The 21,248-nt window shown below is 35.1% G+C and overlaps 1 long non-coding RNA gene across 2 annotated transcripts in view; it reads right to left on the reverse strand.

Moving 5' to 3' along the window:
* Positions 1-21,248, reverse strand: part of LOC122221292 — a 94,325-nt gene that overhangs the window by 60,307 nt on the left and 12,770 nt on the right. The window contains exon 1 of one of the 2 annotated variants that reach the window (XR_006203141.1): positions 11,643-11,694. The exons of the other annotated variant lie outside the window; for it this stretch is intronic. This is a non-coding gene — a long non-coding RNA (uncharacterized LOC122221292). Of the gene's footprint in view, positions 1-11,642; positions 11,695-21,248 lie in introns of those variants that run through there. 2 annotated transcript variants of the gene reach the window in all.

The following is a 21,248-nucleotide window of genomic DNA, read 5'->3' on the forward strand; positions in this document are numbered from 1 at the left end:
GAAAGGAGCACTGGAACAATCAGCCACAATGGGTGACATGGGAGTATGGCTACTTACTCATGTATCTTACTTGTACATCTGGTCCTGCTTGGGCTCAATCTGAATGTCCCATTCTCAACTAAGAATAAGTGCTGCTTGGCAGTTCTGACCAAATCTAGCTTTTAGTGAATGTTTCCAGATACTTGGTCACTTGGTGTTTGCTCAAAAGTCAAGCATTCTAGGGCGCCTGGGTGGCTCAGTCTGTTAAGCACCTGACTCTTGATTTTGGCTCAGGTCATGATCTCATGGTTCATGACTCCAAGCCCCACGTTGGGCTCTGTGCTGACAATGTAGAGCCTGTTTGGGATTCTGTCTCTCTCCTTCTCTCTCTGCCCCTCCCCAGTTCTCCCTCTCCCTCCCTCCCTCCCTTCCTCCTTCCCTCCCTCCCTTTCTCTCTCTTGCTCTCAAAATAAATAAATAAATAAATAAATAAATAAATAAATAAATAAATAAGCAAGCAAGCAAGCTTAAAAAAGGAACATACTTTGTAAATCACGGTCAAAAAAATAAATAAATAAGTCAAGCATTCCATTTCAACTAAGGACCAGTACCATGTTAAGAGCTATTTCTCAAAGACTGTATAATCTGTGCTACAGATGGCATGGTGTTCCAGATTCCATTAGCCTTCAACTGAATTCTCCCATTGGGTCCTGTCATCATCTCTAGGCTGCATCTTTTCCCAATACTAATACCTGACTACCTTAGAGTCTGCTGGATCATATGGTTCACATGGCCAGGCTGAAGCACTGCAGCCTGGAACTTCAGACCTATTGGCCGATCCCAGCTCAACTTAAAGCTGACAGCCTCCCTGTCACCCACTACTGCACTAAGGAAGTACTCTTAGGAGTGGGATGTGCTGTATCCAGAAGCCAAAAAAGATCTACCAAGGTACTTGGTACTTTGTGTAGGGATGCAAGATGCAGCAATTTATCTTTTACTTTGGAGGAGATATCCAAGCACACTGCTGGCCAGTGTACCCATGAATTTCACAGGAGTAGCAGATCCTTGAAACTGACTACAGATTATTTCCCATCCTTGGAGTACAGGTGTCTTATCAAATCCACCAGCATTCTAGCCACCTTTTGCCTATCCTGTCCAATCAGCATTATGTCATTTTTGTAATGGATCTCTGTGACATTCTGTGTGATGGTCAATGCATTTCAGATTCCTTTGGACTATATTCCAACAGAAGCAAGAAAGTTCATGTATCCGAGAGGCAACTGTTTCTGATCTACTTTTCTAAGTGGAATGAAGAGGAATGAATATGTCAAATTACTGATCACATACCATGTACTTAAAATATTAATAATCTTCTTTCAACAGTGATATCACATAAGGCAGAGAAACCATTACCAAGACTACTACTTGGTTAAGTCTCCACCAGTCTATCAAAAAAAAAAAGTCTGCACTAAAAAAGTAACTGTAGAGTTACTCTGCAGGATGGGGTTTCTATAATCCCAAACTAAACAGAAAATAAAAGGAAATATGATAAGGTAAATATGGCAAAATAAACAGAAACATGATAGAGACTCCCAAAAGTACAATGGTTAGAACTTTGATAGTGGCACTAATCTCCCTCCAACACCTACCATGATAGCTTATATTCCACAGACCAAGTACCCAGTGTGAGTTTTGTTCCAACTGCCAAGTATATCAGTTTCAAATATATATACTTGGTAAGTGGGAATGACCACGGAGTGGGTCCACAGACCCAGTGGTTATACTGGGAACAAGATCTTACCCAGGACTTCCTGAAGGCCTGTGCTCTAAATCAGATGCCATGACACCACCATAGGACTATTTCTTTGGGTTCCATCTTTCCAAACATGTTAATGAGCCTACATCTGTGACTATATCCCCAGTAGTCAGTCTGGACTGAGGAGGAAAGCCACCATTGAATTTCTTCATGATCTTGATGCCCCTCTTATTGGTATATTCCTGATGGCTTTGAATGAATGGTATTTCCTCTGAACCATGTTGAGGAACACAGTCCTCTGACGGGTCTTCCATTCTTCCATAAGACGTCCATCCCAGGATGCCCAATTCCCTCAGACCCTTTATTCCTTTTTTCGTTATCTTCCAAGATAACTCAGGATTTCATTCCACTTTGCTAAATGTTGTACAGCTTCTGAGGATCACTTTAGCAACAACAAGTTTGGGCTATTCCCCTGGGTTTCCTATTATCATTTTAATCCTGTATCCCAAGAATGCTCCCAAGTCAATAAATTCTTCCTATTTAGTTTTACATTCTGGCCCTCTTGATCCCTCATGTACTCCCCTGGCTCCTGCTGATACATACTAATGAATTTTTGCAAATCTTTTGTCTTTTTCCCTCCTTTATGAGGCCCATCTGGGTTACACAGAGATTTAATCCTAGTTAGCACCTTGGCTACCAAGACAGAAGGTGAGGATAGTCCCTGAGGGAGGCACCTGTTAGCCTGTGGAGGAAAGACTTCAGTATCATACAGTACAGGGAAGTCCTAGCTGTTATTAGGGAAGGGAGACCACTTCTACAAGCCCAAAGAATCTATGGGTTCTACAGAATCAATATCATCACAAGAAATAAACCATATGCCCCATTCCATTTTCACAGTGCTAGATGTTCCCCACCAGTGTTCTGACCTTTGCATAACAGACCTGTGCTGGCTGAGTATTCAGATGTCTCTGGAGTTCTGCAACCCTAATAATGACATTTTCAGGCTGCTGCTCTATATATCTGCTTTTCTGCTGCAGAAAATAAGGGCCTTCTTTATAAGTTGCCATGAAGGCTCTTTGGTTATCATGCTTAGTCATTTATTGCCCTTAGTCTGTCATTATCTTTCTGTGAGACATGTACATGACTTACCAATAACCAGCCAATTCTGTCTTACTGGCATTTTTTCCATCATATCTTTCAAACACCTGCATTACTGCACTTGCCAAAGCATTTCCTTACAGGGACATTTTTCCAGGTCACCCCTGGTGAAATGCTTATCAACTACTAAATTGTGCCAGAATCTCTTCATGTCCCATCTACCAACCAGAATAGCATCATTTGGACTCACCAGGCTATAGGTGAGCCAATTCCAAATGAACTTACCACAGCCACAGTTTCTCAAACCACTTTCAGAACCACTTATGCTAGACCAGGTCCTCCAAGAAGCCAACGTCAAGGCAGAATTAGAAATACAAGAAACCAGCAAGTGAACATAAAAAAGGAGCCAGAAGAGTGTGGGAAAGCCATAAGACTGTGATACAGATCTGACACTTGTGAAGGAGAAGGGGAAGGAAGGAAGTGCGTTTGGAAAAACTTTAGACTGCAGTGGAATTCTAAGGCAGTTCAGAAGGTGGTGGGAGTCCTGGAAATAAAGCAGGAGTGCTCTCATGTTTCCCAAGAATGGGCCTCTGTTAATGTCCCCTCCACATTTCTCATTGGCTAAGAATAGGCTGTGGGAGGTGCAGTGTCAGGGCAAACACAAGGATGCATTTTAGAGAGCAGCAGCTGAGGCTATGGGTCAGTGATGCTCTATAGTCTGCAATCTAAAATGTACATTTTTGGGTCGCCTGGGTGGCTCAGTTGGTTGAGTGGCTGACTTCAGCTTGGGTCATATCTCACAGGTCATGTGTTCGAGCCCTGTGCCAGGCTCTTGGCTGACAGCTCGGAGCCTGGAGCCTGCTTCCGATTCTGTGTCTCCCTCTCTCTCTCTCTGCCCTACCCCTGCTTTCTCTCTGTCTCTCTCTGTCTCTCTCTCAAAAATAATAAACATTAAAGAACATTTAAAAAATAAAGTAAAAGGTACATTTTCATCACTGACACAAGAGATAGCGTTTATTGGACACATAAAAGATTCCAGTCACCATTCTAAGCACATAGTAGGAATTACCTTTTCAATTTTTCACAGCAACAATGTTAACTTTGTTTTTTTTAATTATTTTGTTTTTGTAGATGAGGCAACTGCATCTAAGTGGCTTGCCCAAGTTCACACAGCCAGAAAGTAGCAAAAATCGATTCAAACACAAATCTCTCTGGAGGCACAGCTAGATGCCTTTAACCACTTGCTTCCTATCTTCAGAGGGCTTAGAATCTGGCAGGTAAAGACACATGAGAACAGGCAAATATAATAAAACATGAATCTTCTTAATTAAGGCTGATAATTACAAATTGTCTATAAGAAAGACTGCTTTGGTATATCTGGAGAAAATCAGTGAATGCTTTGACTTATACCTAAAGGAAGAGTAGATATTTGTGTAAAAAACAGGATTTCAGAGAAACAGGGAATAATGCTGAACAGGAAGAAGAATGTTGGAGCGTCACAAGGCTAGTTCTCGCATGAACTTAAATATTTTCGGATTATTTGAAGCACCAGTAAGAGTCCTGATTCTTCTCAAAGGGTTGAAAAATAAGAAAACTGTTCAGTTCAAGCTTCTAGCAAGAGGCAACTTTTTACATCAGAAAAGGTTGAAACAAATATTTCCAATGCCAAAACAGGTAAAGGGGATGTTGATCATAGCAAATAAAATGCAGACGGGGAACAGTCAGTTGAAGAGTAATATCTAAAGCAGCAGTAATAGCAGCGGCAGCCTGCTGCCATTCCCAGAGTTAAAAATAAAGCCAGCATTTGGAAAGAATGTGGGAAGGAGGCAAGGTCTTCTGCAGAAGTCAACTGAATGAGAGTTGGTACTAAAAGGTGTCCGTGGAAGCCCCAAAGACAAATCACTACCCACAACTTGACATATACCCCTTGGCATTAAAATCAATAATAGATAAATAACTTTATTTAAAAGTAAATACCTCAAAGGGTGCCTGGGTGTCTCAGTCGGTTAAGCGTCCAACTTCAGCTCAGGTCGTGGTCTCACTGCTTGTGTGTTCAAACCCCGCATCGGAATCTGTGCTGACAGCTCAGAGGCTGCAGTCTGCTTCAGATTCTGTCTTTCTCTCTCTCTGCTCCCCCCACTCATTCTCTGTCTCTCTCTGTCTCTCAAAAATAAATGAACATTAAAAAAAAATTAAAAAGTAAATAAATACCTCAATGCCTGAGTAAGGAAGGAGCAGGCATGAGAAAAGGATTTGGGCTGAACAAGATGGAGATTTTTCTCTTATAGAATAAACCTAATAAGTGTTAAGATTCTTATTTCCAACTACCAGTATCTTAAATGCCTATATCATTCCCACCTCAGTAATTCACTGTCACAGAAATTAAAGCATGGATACATGGAAATGGATATATAAAACAAGGTATCTTGTTTGTTATAGAAAAAGTTAGAGATCAATATTGACCTATAGGGGAATTATTATGCTATGATATATCAAAATGTACCAACCTGGAAAAACTTACTTATGTGTTCAATAAATACTTAGTGAGAAATGACCAAGGACCAAGCATTGTGCCAAGAGCTAGGGACACAGAAGTGAAGAAGACTGATATGGTCTCTGCCCTTATGGAGTTTGTAGTCAGGAAAACTAGACAGATAAATACCAAGTATACAATGATGCATGCAAACAAAAAGGAAAATAAGACGTTGTGATAGAGACTCCATGAGGATCACAGATCCAAACAGATGAGAGGGTATAGGATCCACTTATAACTGAAAGAATAGATCTTTAATAGCAGGAAAGACACAGCCTGCATTTTAACATATGAAAATAAATAAGATGATGATAATGGAGCTAGGCATGTATCTATTTACTGGTCAGAAGATGAGGGAATTAGTTCTCATCCACTATTTTCTATTTTCCTCCATGAGTTATATGCAAGTAGAGGATGGAGAGATATCTGTGAGGTGGAAGGTGAGAAAACAAATAAAGTAAACATAGATAATTGCATACAGTGCATATATGCATATTAATTACTCTTGCTGTAATTAATATATTTCGTTCTCTTTGTTTGGCTTTCCACTTGGCAAAACCTCCAGGTTTAACACATGTGGAAAAAAAACTGTGGAAATGACAAATACAACAATTAAAAACATAATGAGATTTAAACAAGGATATATACATTATGAGCAACCAGGTAAATAGTGTTAAATAGAATTACATTCAAATTATTAAAATAACTAAAGTTGCAAACAAAATATGACTCATTTTAACATTATTTACCAAATGAAACAAACTAAAATGAATCTTTTCCTAAAATAATTTTTTTAAAAAACATTACGTTTTAAAGTGTCTCAAATTTTTTTTTAAAAACATATGGGCAGGTAGGAAATTTAAAATAAAAAGCAGAAGTTTTTGTACAGTCTAAATATAGATATGGTAGTGTGCCAGGTTTTAGCTGAAATTTCTCTATATATAACCTGTAATGGGTCCAGTATTTACTTTTTTTAATGTTTTGTTTCTAAAGAACATATAATGTAACTAATTAAATTCGAATTAATGAGGTTTTAATTTTTAATTGTTTTTTAATGTTTAAAAAATTTATACACCCTTTACCCATTTGTATTATTCCCTATTACCTACCTCTGGCAAAAACCAATCTGTTCTCTGTACCTATGAGCCTGGGTTTTTGTTTGTCTGTTTGTTTTTTGAGATTCCACATATAAGAGACAGCATACACTATTTGTTTTTCTCTACCTGACTTAATTTATTTTTCATAATGCCCTTCAGGTCCATTCATGTTGTTACAAATGGCAAGATTTCATTCTCTTTTATGGAGAATGTGTATATATACCACATTTTCTTTATCCATTTATCTATCACTGGAAACTTCTTTAACAAGAAATGTTAAGGGGACTTCTTTAAGCTAAGAAGAAAGGGTTCTAATTGGTAATAAGAAAACATATGAAAGAATAAATCTCATTAGAAAGGTAAATAAATAATAAAAGCAGTAGATAAATAGTAAATGTAATAAAAATAGTATGAAAGTTAAAAGAGGAAAGTAGTTAAAGTAACTATGATTGAAATAATTAGTTAAGGGATACACAAGTAGAATATGATATCAAATCATAAAACATGTAGAAGGGAATAAAAATGTTGAGGTTTTCAATGGGATCAAAATTAAGTTGTTACCAACTTAAAATAGACTGTTACAGATATAAGTTGTTATAAATAAACCTCATGGTAATCACAAAGAAATAATTTATAGTAAATATGCAAAACAGAAAGAGAAAGAAAGTATATCACTAAAAAAAAGTCATTAAACCACAATGGAAGAGACCAAGAGAAGAAAGAAAAGAGAGAAATTACAAAAGCAGTCAATAAACAATAAAAGGACAATAATTATATACCTATCAATAATTACTTTAAATGTAAATGGACTAAATTTACTAATCAAAAGACAGAGTGGCTGAATGGGCAAACAAACAAACAAACAAACAAACAAAACAAGACCCACCTATATGCCACCTAAAAGAGAATCACATTAGATGTAAGGACACACAGACTGAAAGTTAAGGAATAGAAGATGAGATTTTTATATTTTCTTAATTTTTGCTTGCTCCATTTCTACCTACACATATGAGGGGGACCTCAAAAGAAAGGGCCACCCAACCATAAAATAAGGGGAGAAATCAAACATACCAGTTTTGAAACAAAGAGAAACAGAAATTTGAATCAGTGTTAAAATTCTAAATTCTTTTAGGTTACTAAAATAGCTACTGAATCAGAATTTCCATGGGGAGACCCAGGAATCTGCCATTTTAAAAAAAGCTGCTTGGATATTTTTGAAGTAGATAATTTTTGACATGTTGAAAAAATAATGCTAGCTCAATTTCTCAATTTCAAATTATATTTCATACTAATGACTTTAGTACAAAAGGGGTCAAAAACATAACTTTAGTTAAGCAGTCAAACTTTGGATTCTTGGGGTGCCTGGGTGGCTCAGTCACGTATGCACCCGACTTTGGCTCAGGTTATGATCTCATGGTTTGTGAGTTTGAGCCCTGTGTCAGGCTCTATGCCTGGAGCCGACTTTGGATTCTGTATCTCCCTCTCTCTGCCCTCCCCTACTGGTGCTCTCACTCTCTCTTGCTCTCTTGCTCTCTCTCAAAAATAAACAAACATTAAAAAATTTTAAAAAGAAATTTAAAAAACTTTCAATTCTTGATAATACTGTACATTGGTTGTCCAAAGTTTGGTAATGTTAATATATTGTAGACTTGTATAAATGTCTTGGAAACAAAGATTCCAACCTCAGTCTCCATACATAAAAGTCAATCTTTGATTACAGAGTATCTGTCTTTATGCTTTGCTATGTTGTCGTAAATAAAAAGCAGTTTTTGTTAATTACATGGACAGTGTCTAGAATTGCAAAGACCAGAAGGAACCAATTCTTGTGACACTGCGAATTGAGAATGGTCTTAATGAAGACTTTGTAACACTTATATAAGATTGCCGTGGTGAATAAACCATGAAAGGTATAACAAGAAAGAAATCCAACTGGATTGCTAAGGCTGGTATCAGACAGAAGTGGTTGAAACACTACAGCAAAGAATTCAAACACAGCCAAGAATAAGCTGAAATCAATTTCATCCTTGGAGAAGCTAGATCAGTTAGCTCTTTATGTCAGAGTATTTACAAATTCTAAGGAAAAGCTAGAAATCTGAATAAATGATGTTGTGAATGGTCTGATTCCTGAGGAAAGGTGGGACACTTAGAAGAGTTCAATTGCCAATCCTATAGACCTACCCTAACCAATAGGATAGTCACTAATCATAGGTGGTCTTTGCACTTGAAATGTGGTTACTGCAACTGACACACTAAATTTTTATTTTTATTTACTTTTAATTAATTTCAATTTGAACATAAAACTGAATACTCACATGCAAAAATGATAATAAAAAACCTTAATACAGACTCTACCTCCTTTATAAAAATGAACACAAAATGGATCACAGATCTAAATGTAAAATGCAAACCTATAAAACTCCCAGAATATAACAATAAAATCAAAATTACCTTGGGTTTAGCAATAACTTTTGAGGTAACACCGAAGGCATGATCCATAAAAGAAAGAATGGATAAGCTGGGCTTCATTAAAAGTGAAAACTTCTGATCTGTTAAAGACACTATCAAGAGAATTATAAAAAAGCTACAGACTGGGAGAAAATATGTGCAGAAGCTATAACTCACAAAGGACTATTATCCAAAGCATAGAAAGAACTCTTGAAACTCAACAAGAAAACAAACAAATGGAAAAAACTGATTAAAAATAGGCAAAAGATTTGAAGAGGTACCTCACTAAAGAAGATATACGGATGGCAAATATGCAGCTTTATTCATAATTGTGAAACTCGGAAGCGACCAAGATGTCTTTCAGTAGGTAAATGGATCAATAAACTGGCACATCCAGATAAGGGAATACTATTCAGCACCAAAAAGAAATGAGCATCAAGTCATAAGAAGACATAGAGGAAACTTAAATGCATATTACTGAGGGAAACAAGCCAATCTGAAAAGGCTACATACTGTATAATTCCGACTATATGATGTTCTAGAAAAGGCAAAACTATGGAGACAGGAAAAAGATCAGCAGTTACCAGGAACTGTGTGGAGGGAGGGATAAATTAGTGGAACAACAAAGATTTTTAAGGCAGTAAAACTACTCTGTGTGAAACTGTAATGGTGTATGCATGTCATTATACATTTGTCCAAATCTGACAATACCAAGAGTAGGCCCTGATATAAAATATGATCTTTGGGTGACAATGATGTGTCAGTGTAATCCCATCACCTGCAATAAATGTATCACTGTGCTGATAATAATTTCTGAACCTAAAACTGCTCTAAAACTATTTTTTAAAAAAGCTCAATCTAAAATCTGATACATATGTGATTTAACTATTATAAAACCTTTAATTATGTTTGAGCAAATCATATATATAAATCTTTGTTTTCAAATCCTCATCTTATAAAATATATAAATAAAGATCAAGCATATTCAGTGAAATTTTAGTGTTCTAATTGAGAAATGCTGTAGGTAGAAAATACACATTGGGTTTTGAAATATTAGTATAAGAAAAAGAATATAAACTATCTCAATAATTTTAATACTGATTATATGTTGAAATGTTAATATTTGGATATATATGGTTAAATATGGTTAAATATATTATAAAAAATAATTTCATTTGTTTCTTTTTACTTTTTAAAATGTAGATGCTAGAACATTTAAAAGACCCAGGTGGCATGCATTACATTTCCATTGGACAGAAATGCTTAGACAACTTTTAATAAGTTAGACAACTTTTGGTAAGTTGTTGGATATGTAAGTCTTACCTAATTTGCCATGTATTTTTGTCATAACATTGTCTATTGAAACAAAACAGAGAATCTTACATGTAATAACTATTATTTAAGTTCCATAAGGAAACTGAGGATTGTTATCTGCACACAGAGAGACCTAGGAGCAAAGGATATTTTTTTTTTTTGAAGTCATAACAAAAGGGTACTTCTGGAAGATGGCCTCAACAAAATAAAGCTATTGTGTCTACCACCATCTGCTAGTTTGCCCCTGCCCCCAAACACCGAAAGGGAACACACAGACATAGGCAGAAAGACTAAAATCACAATTCATTTGAAAGGACCTAATAACTTGAGGACAAAGATAAAGATCAGCAACTAGAAACTGTATAGAAAGGATTTTTTGATAATTGATCTTCTTTGTGATAAGTTACAAATAATTAAAATTCTGATACTAAAGAAGTTCTGAAAGGTAAAGCAGATGAAAAATGACCTTTCAGAAAGCTATGCAAAAAGATCAGAACTCTCCTATATTCAAAATTTCATTACACAACTTCAAAATTATTTTGAGAACAGAGATAGAAAAGTTGGGGCTTGCATTAAAAGCATAGTTCTAAGTTCAATGTCACTTTGTTATCCACAGAAACCAATCTAGCTGGAAATCTAATCAAATGTATTATTTAATAGAAAAATAATATGTGGCATTTTGTGATGTAAGCATTCATTCAAATTGTATTTATTCAATACCTCAATGTAAAAAATATCATGTCAAATGTTTTGGAGAATGCAAAAGTGAGCTATGTAGAAGTACTTCCCTCTAATATTAAGGAAATATCTATTCTCAGAAAATACTCTTTTCAGATTTCATCCACACCACCCTTCCAAATTCCTTGTCTTGGATTACTGAGCCTGCTCCTAGATTCCCAGATTCCCTAGCTTGGTTCTATATTTTTGGATAAGGTAACTTAAGATTTCCTTTACTAATCCATGGAACACTCCTCTCTGGTATCCTGATGAATCTCAGCTACCCACTCTCTACTCGCATTTTCCTTTATCCTCACACACAGCAGCATGTGGTAGACGAACCCCAACAGTTAAGGACCCCTGTAAGTGCAGCTGTCAGTCTAAGGTGGAAAGAAATGGAAGTAAAAGTAGTCTGAGTTAATCACATCAAATGAGAAACTTCTTGCTTTTTACTCGCTGATTCCTACCCCTCTAAAAACCATACAAAGACGGCAAAAGTACAATTTTCAAAAACTGATCTACCAGAAACCTAAGTGGAAATGTATATACTAAACAGAACATGCTAACAAATGTAATTGAGAAATAGTTTTTCTAATGGTTGTAATTATGATTATAATCATGCTTTCCCTCCTGACCCCTCACCTTGAATGATGGATGAATATAGTATATAATATACTTGCATCAAAAAAAAAATAAGACTCACCTGTTATAAAAGCTAAAAGCATGGAATTAGTACAGCATCTGGCAGATATTTATTAATCTTGCCAACTAAAACAGATGGAAAGTCAGGCATTAAAATCTGTTTTTTTATGGCCTGGAATGACAATGAACAATAGGTCAAATATTACACTAAGAGTGGTAATTGCCCTTTATTTAGAAAGAATAAAATGGGTATCTTCAAACATTCTTTGTTTGAATAGTTATCCTATCTCCATGAGAATCCAGACTAGTTTATGTACTTTTTAATTTACATGATGAAGTATTTTGAAAAGTTGGTCATGAAATTTTTATCCTAGAAAAATAACAAGGTTGGAAGTTAAAGAATAGTATTCTACCTTATAATTAATATCTTAGAACACCAATTCCCTAATACTATCTACAGATCCAAGGATCCAGAGTAAATATGAAACTACTTTGAATATCAGAGAAGTATATACATGTTACACATACACACACACATACAGGGTTTATTTATATGACATACAGCATTATGTTCATAAATCTTAATCCACTGTAAGAATTTAGTCTTCTAAATCTTCAATGCCATTTCTGGTCCTTGGCTTCCATTCCTGGTTTCTCAGATTCTGACTCAGACACACTCACTTCTTGGAACATCTAAATCTCATTGCAATTCATCCACCAACTTTGCAATCTTTAATCACATTGTTCTTTTTTAATTTTAAGTTCAAACAGATTTTGCTTTAATGTGTAATGATCTCATAACCTCTTGAACCTCCAAAATATAGTAAAATGTATGTTTTTGCCATCAGAGGGATATAAAAAATACGTTCCTGTGACTTTCAGGGTTGTTCAACCAAGGTTAGACTAGTTTGGGAAATCTGAAAACTCTCAAAGGGTTAGGGCAGAACAGTGGGAGCAGTCAACTTCCCAAGTGTATTATAATGGCCCTTGGGGCGACGGAAATAACAGATGCCAAGAGGTGGTGCCTAAATACTGCAAAAATCTAAGATTGAGCGATTACGTTATTAAAATCCTCAGATGAAGTCCCGAGGACAATTAAGGATGGAATATAGTTAACTACAAAATTCCTATGTGGTAGGAACCCCATAGGTCATAGATTTTCACAGAAGGTTCGTAGCTGAAAGAGTAAGCCAAGTTTTTATTCAAGTGTTGGGAATAATATGGGACATTGAAGGATTGATAGTTCTTACGGACTGTGTCAAATTTATATGTTGAAATCTAACCTCCAATCTGATGGTATTAGGAGGTATTTTTGGATAAGGTAACTGAAAATTACCATAAGAGCCATTGGGAGGTAATTAGGTCCTAAGGGTGGAACCCTGTTGAATGGGCTTAGTGTCCTTACAAGAAGAAGATAGAGAGCTAGCTCTCTTTCTGCCATGTGAGAATACAACTAGAAATTGGCAGCCTATAGCCCAGAAGAGAGATTTCACCAGAACATGATCATGCTATCACCCTGTTTCAGACTTTCAACCACCAGAACCTTGAAAAATAACTTTAAACTGTTGTTTAAACTAAAAAGGAAAGAAGGAAGGAAGGGAGGAAGGAAGGAAGGAGAGAAGGCAGGAAGGAGTTAGAGAAAAGAACAAACATTATCCCAGTTCTAAAAATTCTTCAACATGGAAGTTTCGGTGGTATGATGGATACACTAGATCCAAAGTGTTGTAGGATAATGAACGTCAATAAAATGGACACTGTGAACACTGATCATTCATTGTAAAAGTCTGCCAGTGAAAGAATTTTTAGATGGTAGGAAATATTTCAAGGAAAATATTTCAAATGAAAATATTTGCATTTTCTTATATTTTAAAGACCTTCTTTTTTTAAAAAAAAAGGTATATTTGAGGGCAGAAAACATGAAATCAGAAGAGTAAGAGACTGAACATGATGAAATTGGTAAGTGTGCAAGCAAATTTCTTGGAACCTATCCCTGCTTTCCCCATTTCCACATTACAATGCCTGTCTGCTGCAGCCTGCCAGTAAGGTTTTAGGCAGAAAACCATGCTCAGAAAGCTTCCATTGTCTCATCAAGTTTATCTTGCCTGAGCGGAAAATCACTAATTTACTCATATTTGAAATATAAATGGACTTTTAGTGACTACTAAGTTAACGTGTTATTTTTTTCAATTGTGTGTACATTTTAAAAAGAAAAAGAAAGGAGGGGGTGGTGAGAGGGGGGATAGGCTAAATGAGTGATAGGCATTAAGGAGGGTACTTGTTGGGATGAGCGCTGGGTGCCCACTGGGCGGGAAGTGAGGAATCACTAAATTCTACTCCTGAAACCATTATTACATTATATTTCAACTAACTTGGATTTAAATAAAATAAAGAAAAAAATAGAGAAGAAAAATAAAATAAATGAATAAAATAAATGAAATAAAACAATATGTTCATAGCATTATCAACCTTCCATGTAATTAGAATGAAAATAATGAAAATAATATAAACATATTTTAAATTAAAAAAAAAAAAGGAAAAGTCTTACTCTGACGAAATGATTCTGTAATGGGAATTTTAAACCCTGAAACAATTAGGCAGGCCAATATGAAGGGATTGTGTTGGACTAGAAGGTAGAGGGAGGGAGAGGACTTCCCCAAACTTTTCATAACACATAACTATTCACAACACATGTATTCTATGAAATTCAGAGATCTCGTCTATTTTACCTTTTAGAGTCACCTACTTTTAAAAAATTTTTTACAATGTTTATTTATATTTGAGAGAAAGGGAGAGAGTATGAGTAGGGGAGGGGCAGAAAGAAAGGGAGACACAGAATCCGAAGCAGGCTGTGGGCTCCGAGCTGTCAGCACAGAGCCTGACGCAGGGCTCGAACCCACGAGCCATCAGATCATGACCTGAGGTGAAGTCAGATGCTTAACCAACTGAGCTATCCAGTTGCCCCAGAATCACCTACTTTGACATCATCTACTTTCTGTCTTGTTAGCATGTAATTCCTGATATATTCAGGAATTCGGTAGCCACAAATTAAAGACTATTCAGTATTAGAAGTCAACCTAAATATCTGCTAAATTAGACGAAAATGCATTTAGACAGTAAAGTTGTTATTTTTAAGTGTAAAATATATAAAATATTTTGTCTCCACCTATGTAAAAAAGAAATTCTAATCTTTGCCACATTTCTTGTAATGGTTAACGTGGAAGAAGGCAGAAGAAGAAAAACAATAGCAGTTGACCTGGTTTTCTGATTTCGTGGTATCTTGTGTGCTTTTCAAACCTTGAGCTTCCTTTGAACTGACAGAATACATAAGAGAAATTTTTAGATAAAATTCAGAGTGAAGTTTGATAAATGTGAAATAGTTCCAGTTAAATAAAATTAGTATCTGTTTTTATATGTCAGACCACACCAGAAAACAATGTATTTTGAATCCATATGTATTTTATTAAATATTTATCTAATATTTAGGTTTGGTTAATATTAAGGTTTTTGAAATTCAGAATCATTTAGTCTATGGAAACTTTTCCACTGTTGGTTTTTATTTTGTGTTGTATCTCAGTTTTTTGCTCCACCACCTTGATGTTTTTAAGTTATTTTTTTGTGACAATATCTGGCTATGATCATCCACATGAAAAGTTTCTCACAGCTTTTCCTCAATCCTAACTCTTATCCTCAAATAAAACACAAGGGGAAAAAAACTGCTCAGTTGGTTTCCTGGGCTCTCACAACACCACATATATGGTGTTAATCCCTTAAAGTCAGCAAACTGTTGATGTATGAAAAACAATATTCTCAAAGTGCAGAGGGTCAAGTAGTGGAAAGATACTTAAAATGATACAGAAGGCCCATGTCTCGACTACAAAAAGAATTACCGAACTGCTGTTTACAAAGCTCTGTTTTTGTATGTAACTTTTCTTGGCAACAGATGCAGTATTTATAGTAAAGTCTATCACCGTTTATTAATGTTATACATTAGAGTTATTTGCTACTCTAAAAATGATATGCTAAAATATGCCGAAGCATTTTCAAATAAAACAAGAAAAATGAACTGACAATTTATTAATTGCATTTCATTGTTTCATAATAGAACATGATAAACCTTGAATAAAACAACATAAATATATCAATTCCATTTAGCATAATTGTTCTAACCATTTATAATGAAGTCTCCAGAGAGTTCTTTTCTACTCAGTTTTCCTGAAAGTGCAAGAGAATTCCCCCTTTCTTTATTTCCTTCTGCCATTGTTTAAAACAGTTACTTTCTAGTAACTTATAGGCAAGCAGAAGAATAAGGCAATAACCCAAATGTGCGTGTGTCCGGAGAACTGATAAACAACTTTCTAATCGGAATCTTTCAACTAAATGTCATTTCGGAAATCTTGCTGCAGGTATGGTGCATCTCACGTGTTGTTTGTTCTAAGACTAAATGGTTCAAAAGACTAGTCTCAAAGCTCTAACAACATACTAAAACAGGTGCATTAGTGAATGCATACCAGTGTCCCCGCTTACCATAAGAAGCAATTCCGCCATATGTTTTAGGTATTATGCTTTTAAGGAATGCATAATAAATCTGCTTCAGCTTTGAGGAACTGGTAGGGTTGTAGGAACCCCAAACAACTCCAGAGTGAGTTAGATACAGGGTCAACAGTCATGTTCTCTGTTAAAGACACATGGAGGAAGAGAGTACATTTACATAAAAATTTACCATTTAAAGGCCATAAATTCTTTGACTATATGTTTGTGTTACTGACAGCTTTGAAAACATTAAACAGGTACACCTTCATCCTTAATGGGAGGGACCAGTCTTTATTTTAATACCAAGAGAGCAGAAACAGGGTTGGTAGGAGACAAGAGAGCAAGTAGACACAACTGTGTTTGAAAATTCAACATGCAAGAAAGCCAGTAACTCACAGAAACAGAGAGGGGATGGATAGCCACATGGGAAGCAATAAAAATGAATCAATTCTTTACATTATACATCGGGATAAGTTCTAAAAGGATCAGAGACTTGGCTGTCACAATAAATAAATATAGCAAAACAAGCACTAGAAGAGACACAAGTTAACTGCTCCATAACTTGTCCTTGGGGAAATCTTTCCTAACTATAATTCAAAATCCAGGAGGAATAAAGGGAAAATGGCTAATCTTTCTTACTAAATTTTAAGACTACTTCCCAAGGAAAAAACACCCCAAGCAAAGTAAAAAGACAAACTGGGGAAGGGGGGAATTGCAATCATATCACAAAGGGGTAATGCCCTTAATATATTATTTACTTCTAATAATAGTGGGGAAAAAGCACCCGAATTCTAAATGGTCTAGGGCTTTCAGCAATGTTCAGTCTTTCTTAAAATTGCAAGACCATTTCTCACCTATCAGAATGGATGCAATACAAAAGTCTGATAATATAACGTATAGATGAGGCTGTGGGGAAATGCATTGTAATACATTGCAGTCAGAATGCAAAATATCATAACCCATAAACAGAAGAATTGGCAATATGTAACAAAAGTACATATATATTTACCCTTTGAGCTAGCAGTCCCACTTCTGGGAAGCCATTCCAAAATTTACTGGTAAAATATACAGAAGTTGGTTTATTATAGCACTCTTTGCAATAAATAGCAAAAGCCTTGAAACAAAGCATATGTCCACCAAATTGGGAAGAAGTCATGTATATTAGCACAAGGGAGCAATGTGCAGCTCTGCATGATAATGAGGAATATCTTTCTATACTACTATGGCGTGATCTCCAAGAAAGGTGAAAAATGTCAAGGTGAAAAACAGCATATGTCATATGCTATTTATTTAAGGAAGTGAATATATGTACATATATTATAAAATTTACATTACGATATTGTAGTAATTAGTAACTAGTAACACATTATATAACTTTGACATTATAATATCATAGTAATATAAAACTGAAATTATAAGATCAAAAAATATATTATATAAAAACAACAATAACAAATATATAATGATCTTCCTAGGAGAAGAGGGAACAGGACAGTGATTAAAAACTGAACATTTCTGAATACGCTGTTTTGTAAATTTCAAGCGTTACTTTGAACCCACTTCTATATTTTAAATAACTTTAAAGCAAGATCAATTTTAAAAAGTAACTTTCTAATTCCTAAAAGTCAAAGTAAAATCCATATGTCAAATTTTACCACAGCCACACAAGGAACAACTATTCCGAGTAACCTGTAATTTTACTAAACGTTCCTAGTGGGGTATACTCTAAAGGTAACATAAACAGAAAAAAAATTTTTGTTTTCAGTTAATGATTATCAATAGCATTATACTGCAACTGTTAAGTATGTATTGTGAATTAAGGCAAATGGGTAATTATAATGGTGTTCTGAAGAAACAAAGATTTAAACATAGAATTAACAAAATGCAATCGTAATATTATTAAGGTTAAGTAAAATCCCCACAGTCTTTACTATGGATTGTGATAATAAGAATTTATGATTACATATACACAAAGGATTTAGGTATTTCCTACTTCTATCCACCAAAAGGTCTTGAAACAGTGACTAACACAGTAACAATGTGTACACTTGGCCCCTGTTCTTTAATTGCAAGACTTAGAGAAATAGTTAGTTCTAGGCATCAGACAAGAAATGTATAATATGTACCTGGATCGTCTTACATATCAAAAAGCAAATTTCTATAGGGGTTACCTGTAATGGACTCAAGATCTAATATTTTAAAAGGCTACTATTGGCCAAAGACTGGATGATCTGAACATCAGTAAGGATAATGACTGCCATGAATTGAAACATAGGACATATGCTTAAATACATCATTTTGTATAGACTCTATTAAAAAACACACAAAAAAATTTTTAACTTTATCGGTCTCCTTCAGAGGACATTAATGAATTGACTCATTTTTTTACAGTTGGTAAATAAAGGTAAAGATAAAGCAGGTGTACCAACTTTCTCATACCAACTGCAATTCAGGATCACCAGACAATGAGGGTAACTGTATCTTTAAAAAATCATTTCAGTTAATAAATGAAGAGAAAATGATAAAATAACATATCACAATCACATTCTAATTAAATATGAATCTGAGCAATGACCATCAATTGCTGTAACATCACAAAAGTTAACTAGACACTATCTGTCTCCTAATGGAAGTACCCAAAACTACCTACAAAGTATTCTTGCCAAAAACAAACAACCTACCCATGAACCTCATATGGACACACTTCTTGCCTCCTGTTCCCATCTGTGTTTTCTCCCATCATCTGTGGAAATCAACAACCCTAAATCACTAACCTGAGTGAGTGATGAAAATGTTTTCATTCATTTCTTTAAAATTTTTCCCTAAATATCATCTCTTTCCTCTGTTTCCATCCTTCTGTCGCCAGGAGTACCAGCAATGCAAACTTTACTTTTAAAGTCCAACAGAAGAGGGATTGGAAGTTAATGACCATGGGAACTAGGCCCACAGGGCTTAGTTTATGGAATGCAAGGAAGAGTTGCTGGAGCCAGGTTATGGTCAGCAATGCAGCTGAGGACTCTTTGGTCGAAGATTATCAAATGGTGGATAAAGCAAATAGACCTTCTATGAACCCACATTCAGCCTCAGGTCCAGTGTCCATCATTATCCATACTTCTTCTGAGCACCCATCTCTATCTACTAGGATGGGCACAGTAAAGGAATAATCCAAGAAGACTCTTGACACACCCATTACTAACAATGAATAAAATACCCTTAAGGGTAGGAATTATGTCCTCCTAGATCTTTGTAGCACATACCTCACATCACCTAGTGCAGTGCTGTGTATAATGGTAAACATTCAGTAGCTTATTAGTAGACATAAGACAATGTAACAGAATAAACAGATAATTATACATGAAAAAAAAAGTGGGTGCTACTGAACTTCTCCACATTCACTGAAGATTTACTTGTTAAATTGAAATGTTAATATTTTGTTTAAAAATCTAAAGCCTAAAGAAAAAGGCTGAGAATTAAGGAGTTAAGCACACCACTTAAGAAGTTAGAAAAAGAACCACAAAGTAAATCCAAAGAGAGTTGGAGAAATGAGATGATGAAGATAAAAACAAAAATCCCCAAAACAGAGAAACTAAGATGCATTAGAGTAGAATCAAACCTGGTGTATTTGAAAGCGAGAGTAGATCTTTTCTTTTAACAATGCCATCCTCTCTATGATAAAATAATTGTCAGTAATAATCATGAAATGAAATAACTAATAATAATGGCTATAAAAGACAGAAAGTGAATATCTTCTAATGTTTACTTTTGAGAGAGAGAGAGAGAGAGAGAGAGAGAGAGTTGTAGAGAGAAAGGGAGACACAATGCAAAGCAGGCTCCAGGCTCTGAGCTGTCAGCACGGCGCCGGACGCGGACTGCGAGATCATGACCTGAGCTGAAGTCAGAGGCTTAAACTATTGAGCCACCCAGGAGCCCCAAAAGTGAATATTCTATTTTATTGAACTTATGTACAATCATGCCAGTAGAAAAATTTTTTTTAAAAAAATCAAGGATAGAAAAAGGAAAAATGTAATGGAATGTTTCTAAATTATATTAATATGTTTTATATTGAAAAAGAAAAACTTGTATCTATATAATCTGTTACGGTAATGAATAATTATAATTAATAGCAAAGGGAAGTTAAATAAAAAGAATAGCAACTAATAAAGAATACATTTTTATTTTAGAGGTATTTTTCAAATTCCATAAAGTATCTCATGCTTGAATTAAAACTTTTACCTCAACAACAGAAGTATTGGACCCCGTAGTTCCTACTCTACTTCATTGTTTAAATTTGTAAAGGTATATAAAAACTCCAAGAGCAACCTAGAATGACAGAAATGAAGTAACTTGATTTTATTTCTTATTATTTATTTTTAATCTACTGCATACACAGAAGAACATGTAAAACCACAGCAATTGGAGACACAAACTGTCTAAATTAAGATCTAACAAACCCAAGTCATTATGCATTTACTCTCTAAATGAATGCAAACAACTGAGTCTAAATAAGTTACATGAAGATGCGATAACTAGTTTTCCCATTAGCTTCGAGGATGATATTTCATAATGCAAATTATAATAAGGACACAGTACTTTGAAATTGACACAGATTTTTTGAAACCTAAATAACAACCGCATCAACTTTTTTAGACTTTTGGCCAAAAAAAGAGTTTTTAATTCACTGATATTGTTTAGAATTACCAGTGCATGATAATAATATAAAAGCTTGTCAACTTTTAGTCAGTTTTACCAATTGTTTTTAAATTCTCTACAGGAAACACACCTCCTAACTGCCTGTATCCAGGGAAGACCACTCTCACCACCTACCCATCATGTGCCACTGATGCAAAGACTAATACTTGAAAAGCCTAGTAAAATGGACAAATGTAAAAATGTTGTAAACAAGAGAAGGCACAAATAAATGACACCAGGAATTAAAAAAAGGAGACACAATTTCAAATAGCATAGCCACTAAAGAAGTAAGAAGAACACTCTGAACAACTGTATGACAATATATGGGAAAATTTCAGATGAAATGAAAATACTCCAGTAAAATATAACTTAAAAAGCAACTAAGAAAGAAAAATTTAATAGTCAATTAAATTGAATGTTTATTTTTATTTGGAGAAAAATAGTAATC

The sequence above is a fragment of the Panthera leo genome, chromosome B3 (assembly GCF_018350215.1).
Source record: "Panthera leo isolate Ple1 chromosome B3, P.leo_Ple1_pat1.1, whole genome shotgun sequence".
Classification (NCBI taxonomy): domain Eukaryota; kingdom Metazoa; phylum Chordata; class Mammalia; order Carnivora; family Felidae; genus Panthera; species Panthera leo.